Raw genomic sequence first — 8,221 nt, 5'->3', positions numbered from 1 at the left:
ACAACTTGAAAGATTGTATGAAGGCATAATATGGTGATTAAGACTCTGTGACAGTAAAGGAAGCAGAATATGGAACAAGAAGATATGAGGAATGTGAACAAGGGGTGGAGCCTAGAAAAAGAGGAAGAGAATAGAGATTTGAGAAGTATAAAAAGTTTAAGACCCTAAAAGGTTGTTCACTACATAACCTTCTCTGGTAAACTCTAGTACTTAAAATCAGCACCTGAATAATAGGCACATGGAGATAGCCATCACTCACTTCTAGAATTTGATGGTATGTATGCATCCAGAGGCTTCCAGAGTTTTTGAAATTGTACTCCCTTTATAGTTTTTTGAGGAAATGCCAATTTGAAATGTACATCATCTCAAATATCAGGGCTTTTGGTATGCTATGCAGACGATCCAGAACATTGGGTGCAGAAAGGAATGTGAAAATTATCCAAGTGGCAAAAGTCAAATAAGGTAGCCTCTTATATCAATAAATTTCAAAATCTCGACAAAGCATATTTGTTTCTCATGTAAGAGAAAATTTCATTTGTTCCCTCAAGTTTATATAAAAGATTGTTTAAATAATCTTTCTAATATTAATTGAACCAAACTTCTTAATTTCTTTTTTTTTAAAGTTTATTTATTTTGAGAGAGAGAGAGAGAGAGAGAGAGAGAATCCCAAGTAGGCTCCACTCTGTGAGCACAGATCCTGACGTGGGGCTTGATCTCATAAACCTAACCACCAAATCAAGAATCGGATGCCTGACCAACTGAGCTACCCATGTGCCCTGCAAACTTCTTAATTTCTATCAAAGGCTATACAGTCAGAGATTAAAGACTTTAATTTTAATGTTCTCTCCACAATATTTATTTGTATCCACTTTAGAACATGTATAACAGTAGTGTATACTCAAAACTTTTTTACAGCACTCAAAACTGTAAAAACAAATTCAATGAAAAGGATTTCAAATATAAGCCTTGCACTCATTACCAAAAGAGCGCAGGAATCTGACTTCTGTGTGGTAGATCACCAGGAAAGAAAGAATTAATACGCCAGAATTTGGTCAAGTATGCATTTTGATAAGGACACTAAAGTAACCAGAGATCTCCTTTAGTCATTTGAAAATGTCCCTAACTCAATTAAACCCTTCAATAGCTTCTTATGGCAATAAGGATAAATTCTAAATTACTTCCCTTGGTCTTAAGTCTGCTTACTTTTCTGACCTCATCTCTACACTTTTCCACACCACAGTCTTATCCTACTGGTCTCTTTCTGCTTCTTGAATATATAAATCTCTGCCTTGCCTCAGGATTTTGACTCTTACTATTCTCTGGCTATAATGTCCTCCTCTCCTACTCCTCAAATCTACTTATGACTCTTTTGTTTTTGTTTTGTTTTTGTTTTGTTTTGTTTTGTTTTGTTTTTCCACATCATCCAGCCTTATTTCACATGGAAGCTCCTCAGAGAGGCTTTTTTCCCTCCTAACCATCTGGGTAGGCAGAATTCTAAGATAGCCCCTCAAGGTTCCTGGCCCTGGTGTACCTACATACCTTCTCCCAGTTATTCAAACACTAGGCTGGATCCTGCTGTGAAGGGGTTCTGGAGATGAAATCAAAGTCCCAAATCTGTTGACTTTAAATTGGGAAGATTAACCGGGTAGACCTGACCTAATCACATGAGCCTTTTAAAAAATAGATAATTTTCCCTGGCTGTTCGCAGAAATCAGAGATTCAAAGCATGAGAAGGATTTCACATGCTGATGCTGCTGTAAAGGTAGAGTAAGCCAAAGAATGTGGGAGGCAATCATAGCCACGGCTGGCAGCCTGCAGGGAAGCAAGGACCCTATCCTGCAACTGCAAAGAGCTGAAATCTGCCAATAACAGCACTGAGTTTGGGGGCATATTTTTCCAGAGCCTTCGGATGGGAACAAATCCTAGCCAACACCTTGATTTCAGCCTTGTGAGACCCTGAGCAGAACCCGGTCACACTATGCCAGACTTCTGATTTACGGAGCCATAAGATAATTAATGGGTGATGTTTAAATAGCTACATTTGTGGTAATTTGTTGCACAGCAACAGAAAACTAATCTGCCATTCTAATTTTTAAAAATAATCTAGGGAGTGCCTGTGTGGCTCAGTTGGTTAAGTGTCCAACTCTTGGTTTTGGTCAGGTCATGATCTCACAGGTTGTGAGTTCAAGCCCCACATCAGGCTCTGCACTGTCCCCCTGCTTGGGAATCTCTCTCTCCACTCGCTCTCTGCCCCTCCTCCACTCGTGTGTGTGTGTGTGTGCGCGCGTGCGCGTGCTCTCTCTCTCTCTCTCTCTCTCTCTCTCTCTCAAAATAAATAAACTTAAAAAAAATAATCTAAAAGTCACACTTCAGTCATTATTTTTATGTTAATCTATTATTCTTCCTTCATAATATATAAGACCCAATGAAGTTAATATTATTTATGTGCTTGATTACTTGCTAAATATCTCTTTTCTAATATTAGACTAAGTTCAATAGGTGAATATAAAAAGTGCTCAAACTTAGTATTTGTTGAATAAACAGATAGATGCCATTAAAATTAAGCAAAGGTTTTTCAACAAGATTTTTATCATCTTTTTTATCTAAAATTTTATCAAATATTTTATTAAATTTGTATCAAATATTTTTATCAAAACACCAACCTAAAAGACTGTTTTTGTTATGTCTTCTACTTGTCAAGATTGTTGTAGCCATCTTTTGAAGACCTAAGATATTTCTATAATATGAATTTCAATTTATATTTAAGATTAAGCAACATGGAAAATGGATAAAAGTTAAAACTTATAATTCTAAAGGACTCAGCTGATTACTTGGTTCACTCCCAATGCTGCTTTAAAAAAAAAAAAAATTAGTCTTCATTGATGTGGAATTAGCAAACTATTCCACAGGCCAACTATATAGAAAGCATTAAAAAAATACCCTCTTATTTCAGACAATTTTTTTATGATAATTTTCTTTATTAACAGCCCAAGCCAGATATCTTTGTTGGCTCCTTCAGGTCCATTTTCCATCCCTCTCCATCCTACTTTCTGCTATAGGAAATTGGCCTCTAATGAACACCATCAACAGACTCCTATATCCCCTTACTTTTGCTGAGTTTATCCAGTGCTCTCCAAGAAAAATATATGTTGTATATGATGTGATGTTGTATGATACTGTATAAATATATTTTTTAATTTTATAAGTATTTTCTAGTAGCACATTTTAAAAATTTAAAAATAGGTAGAATTAGTATTAATACCTATTGTATGTTATATATAATAAACACATATTTAATAATGAAAATTAAAATTTAATAATACATACATTGAATATATAGGTCTAAAATACTACACTTCCTGTTTTTAATTAGTGTAAAATTATTAATGTGATGTTTTACATTCTTTTTTATACTAAGGTTTCAAACTTTGGTCTGCGTTTTCCATTTACACCCACGTTTCAAGTTCTCAGTAGACATCTGCAACCAGGCTACCACAATAAACAGTGCAATTTAGCTCAATGGGATGCCTGGCAATGGATCAGAGAGAGGGTGAAGAGTCTATTTGGGATATTTCTTCCCTGACTCCTTCCCTGTGGGATCATCTCAGATTGGCTTTGTCCTTTATCCTAAGGTCATAGATCCTCTCAAGGTGGCCTACTTTATACACTGCTCTACTTTAGGGTTCTTGCCCAAAGTTCTCATCTTGCCCCTTCAAGCTTACAGGTTATAATAGTGTTCTCCTTTGTGATTTCCATAAGTCTTCTCCAAACATCTAAAATATCTCTTTATTAAATCCTTCTCAAACTATTTGAGTATGCCCTCTGTTTCCAGCTGGGACCCTCACTGACTCACAGTTCTTTTATTGGAATTTTTCTAAAGGATTTAAGGGCTATATTCCCTGAAGTATTATTTCAGGAATGATCAATTCTGAGTATGTATCTATCAAATAGTAGTATGGTATACCTAAAATGTAAACTAATGAGCAGAAGAATTAATTGGAATTGGATGAACTACAAGTTGTTTAATGTAATTATAAAGGTCCATAACAGAGGTATACCTTCTGCATTCAATAACTATTGTTCAATAAAAAAAAATAAAAAATAAATAAATAGCATCATGGAAAAGTTGCTTAGTTTTTAAAAGTTGCCACAATCTAAAAACTTTAAATGTCAGTATTTTCCCATGTTCCATGACTTGTGTACACAGTATTCTAGCAAGAATAAAAATTCTGGAAGTAGTACATTCTATGGATCAAAATATCCTTTTGGAAAATGAATGTAAGAAACAAACAAAAGATCCATTAAGTAACATAGATCTTGACTTTCTTAGCTCTATATGATTGATTTCTAAGGTTTACCTTGATTGAGAAGGGCTGTTAACCAGTTCTAAGAAAGGAATTATACATAAATATTTTTCTAAGTGGTAAATAACATATAGATTTGGACAAATAAATCTTTGGCACATGTTTGTTTTTAATTTTTTGAGAGAGAGAGAGAGAGAGCGTGCGTCCGCACACACACAAGTGGGGGAGGGGCAGAGAGAGAGAATCCCAAGCAGGCTCCACACCCAGCACAGAGCCACATCTCATGACCAACCATGAGATCATGACCTGAGCTGAAATCAAGAGTTGGACGCTTAACCAACGGGGCGACCCAGGTGCCCCAGCACATGTTTTTAATAAGAAATCTTACTCTGTGCTCTTTATGGAAGAAAAAAATGGCTATCCAATTATGCAGTATAACCCCCTCATGTAAGCTATTTGTAGAAAGTTTCAACACACTTCTGGACCTTTGGAAGTGGGTGTCTCTTTTATCATAAACTGTGACCATTATTTTGAATTTTTACAAAACAAAATTTAATTATTCTTCTCTAAAGAAATCGGGACCTTTTAATAAAATATTTGCTTTTGTAGATGTTCTTTTCGTCCAAGGTAGCTGTCCGTGGGACAGATGGAAAAATCTATGTTGACATGAAAAGTACTTGGGGTTCATAAATTAACCTTAACCTAATGCGATGAGAATATTTTCTCCTCCAAAAAGTACAGTGCCTGTCTTTTTTCAGGGATCAATATGGTAGTAACCACACTTTCGCGAAACATATTTGAATGAGATTCCGTGAGGCATAGTAGAAACAAAAACACTTGCAAAATCAGTTTTCAAAACTAATCCCATTTATCTCTCTGATGCCAGCCAATGCCCTCTATGTTTTGAAATAGTTGGCAGATGTCCTGAGGACCGTGACATTATGGATGCAGCCAATTTTCTTGTGGCTAAATTCACATTTATATATTGGTTAAAATAGAATGGGGAGTGGGGAGGTTACTCTGAAGCTGTGGTCTTTACTGATGCGTATGTGGATTCATCTTAAGAAACTCAGATTTTAAGGACAATCACTTGTAAAACCACAAAAGGGTTACCCCAAACCTCGGCCACTTAGAATTGGCCACAAAAGGCTGTTTTTGAATAACAAACTCTGTCAAACAGTAAATTAGTCTTCATGCTTTCCATCTTCTGCTTCTGCTCAGCGGGAAACAGTTTAAGATGTTAAGTTCTGAACTTGTTGAGTAAACAGTCTCAAGAAGAGTATTTCTTATTTTTTTCCTGAGAATTAGTCTAATGAATTACATAAAATACTGTCAATATTGTTGATGCAAATATCTTTCAGTCAATCATTAAGCAAAACTTCACCCACAAAATCCAGTGATCTAGGTTTTTAGGCCCTTCTTCCTCAGTAACATGTGGACAGTTATAGACAAAAAAAAGGACATTGTTATAAAGAAGGGGGTCTTGGAGCTCAGAAGCATTTGGGGACAGAAGCTAAGTAACAAACCAAAATATCTGTATAGAGGTTAGCATCTTAACACAGGAAGACTACAGTGGGAAGCTAAGGCAGGCATTATAGCATCAGAGCTTTCTAGATTTTTCTAATGATAATGAAATCATGAAATTTCACAACTAGAAGGTAATAATCCGGTGGTAACACTAAAAGGGGAAAAAGTGCTACTTTTTTTTTACTTTTTTTTAAAATTTTTTTTACTTTTTTTAAATTTTTAATTGAATATATTCTCAAGGCTGCACTTTTCATCCCCATGCTTATTTATTTTATAACTAGAAGTTTATACCTCTTAAACCCCTTCACTTGTTTCATGCAACTCAATTTTAAAGTAAAAAAAAATTATGTCAATAGCATTTGTTTAAAAAGCAAACAAAAATCCACTAAGAAAACATAGGCTTGCTTTCCTCAAAATTATTTTTCCTAAAAATCTTCAATCAGACACATTATATATTACCAACATTATGTTACCCAATTACTCCTCATAGTGGTATGACACTGAGAGTGTGTTTGTGTAAACACCCAACTTTGAATTTTTGCTTTGCAATAAAAAGTAGATAACACTATTTCACCCAAGTCCAGATATATAACAGGTTGTCAAGAAATTTGATATTGCTGACTGGTAGTTCATTTTTAAATTTATATGTATGCCAAATAAGACTTTAGGCTGTAGGAATCTGTTTATACAAAGTAATTCTTGACTCTCTTGGAAGGAAAAATTTATACTCACTAATAATGTTATATCAGAGCACAAAGTACATTCTTTCCTCTGGAATGAAAACACCAAAAGAGAGCATTTTTAAATGTCCATTGAAGGTAAACTGCTTAACCATTTGAAAAACCCACTAAAAGAAAATGTGAAAAGGTAAAAAAGTTAAAAGGTGTGAAAAGTTTCACTTCTTCACCTTTTTTTCAATGTTTATTCATTTTTCAGAGAGAGAGCATGTGTAAGTGGGGAGAGGGAGCAGAGCGAGAGAGGCAGAGAGAGAATCCCAAGCAGGCTCCATGCTGTTAGCTTCAGGCTGGATCTCCATGAGATCATGATCTGAGCCGAAATCAAGAGTTGGATGTTTAACCGACTGAGCCACCCAGGCACCCCCACCTCTTTACTTTCAAGTTGCATAGATGTGAAGTCCCACTTGTTTCCTCCTTTGAGTGAGAGAAGCATTTAAAGCCCCTTGTCTGGAAGAGAAACATGCTTCTCTGTTGCTGCTCAGGCCTCCTTGTGTCAGCTGCTTCACGCCACAAAATGAACATAGCTACCTTGAAGAAAAATTTGCATTAGGTCATTATTTTCCTCTTTTTGTTTTTCTTGCATTCTGACGAAGCAGAATAAGTCTTCAGCTGAAAAATAGGTCCTTTTTTCTTCACAGCAAATATATAGCAAGAGGTAAAGGACCCATAATTTTACAAAAATGAAGGAAAGAGTTTAAGGCGGTTTGGAGGCATTTTATTTTATTTTATTCTTATTTACATCCAAATTAGTTAGCATATAGTGCAACAATGATTTCAGGAGTAGATTCCCTAATGCCCCTTACCCGTTTAGCCCATCCCCACCCTCCAGTAACCCTCTGTTTGTTCTCCATATTTATGGAGGCATTTTTTTTTTTTTATCTCAGGTTGGCTTTTGCTTTCTTCCAAGGCACTATAACATAAAGTTTTTCTTAAATCTTTTTTAAACTTGAGGATTTGAAGCAAGAGGAGGCTAAGTTTAGTATTTCCTTTCCTTTCCTTTTTCTTATCTGCTTGCTTACTTCTGGCTGTTTCAACAAGTTGTGGAAATATCCAAAAAACAAATACTATGTTTGTCATTCTATCCTTGAATTTATGTTTGCTTAATTTAAAGTTTAGAACCTTTAGGGGCACCTGGGTGGCTCAGTTGGTTGAGCATCTGACTTTCGTTTGGGTCATGATCTCACGGCTCCTGAGTTTGAGCCCCGCATCAGGTTCTGTGCTGACAGCTCAGAGCCTGCAGCCTGCTTCAGATTCTGTGTCTCCCTCTCTTTCTGCCCCTCCCCCACTCATGCTCTGTCTCTCAAAATAAATAAACATTAAAAAATTAAAGTTTAGAACCTTTGTTTATTACATAAAGAACTGAATATTGCAGCAAGAATTCTATTTCCTGTTTTATACCTTTCTTATATAGATTTCAGATTCTCAATCACTTCCTATAATTCAATTATTATTCATAATTTTGCATATTTCAAACATCTTAGAACATACAGAATTAAGTGTTTCCTTTTTTATTTTTTTTAATTTTATTTATTTATTTTGAGAGAGAGAGAGAGAGCATGAGCAGGGGAGGGGCAGAGAGAGGAAGAGAAAGAATCCCAAGCAGGCTCCATGCTGTCAGCATAGAGTCCGATGCAGGGCTCCAACTCACAAATT

Source organism: Neofelis nebulosa, chromosome 3 (assembly GCF_028018385.1).
Source record: "Neofelis nebulosa isolate mNeoNeb1 chromosome 3, mNeoNeb1.pri, whole genome shotgun sequence".
Lineage (NCBI taxonomy): Eukaryota > Metazoa > Chordata > Mammalia > Carnivora > Felidae > Neofelis > Neofelis nebulosa.
This window is presented reverse-complemented; position numbering follows the sequence as displayed.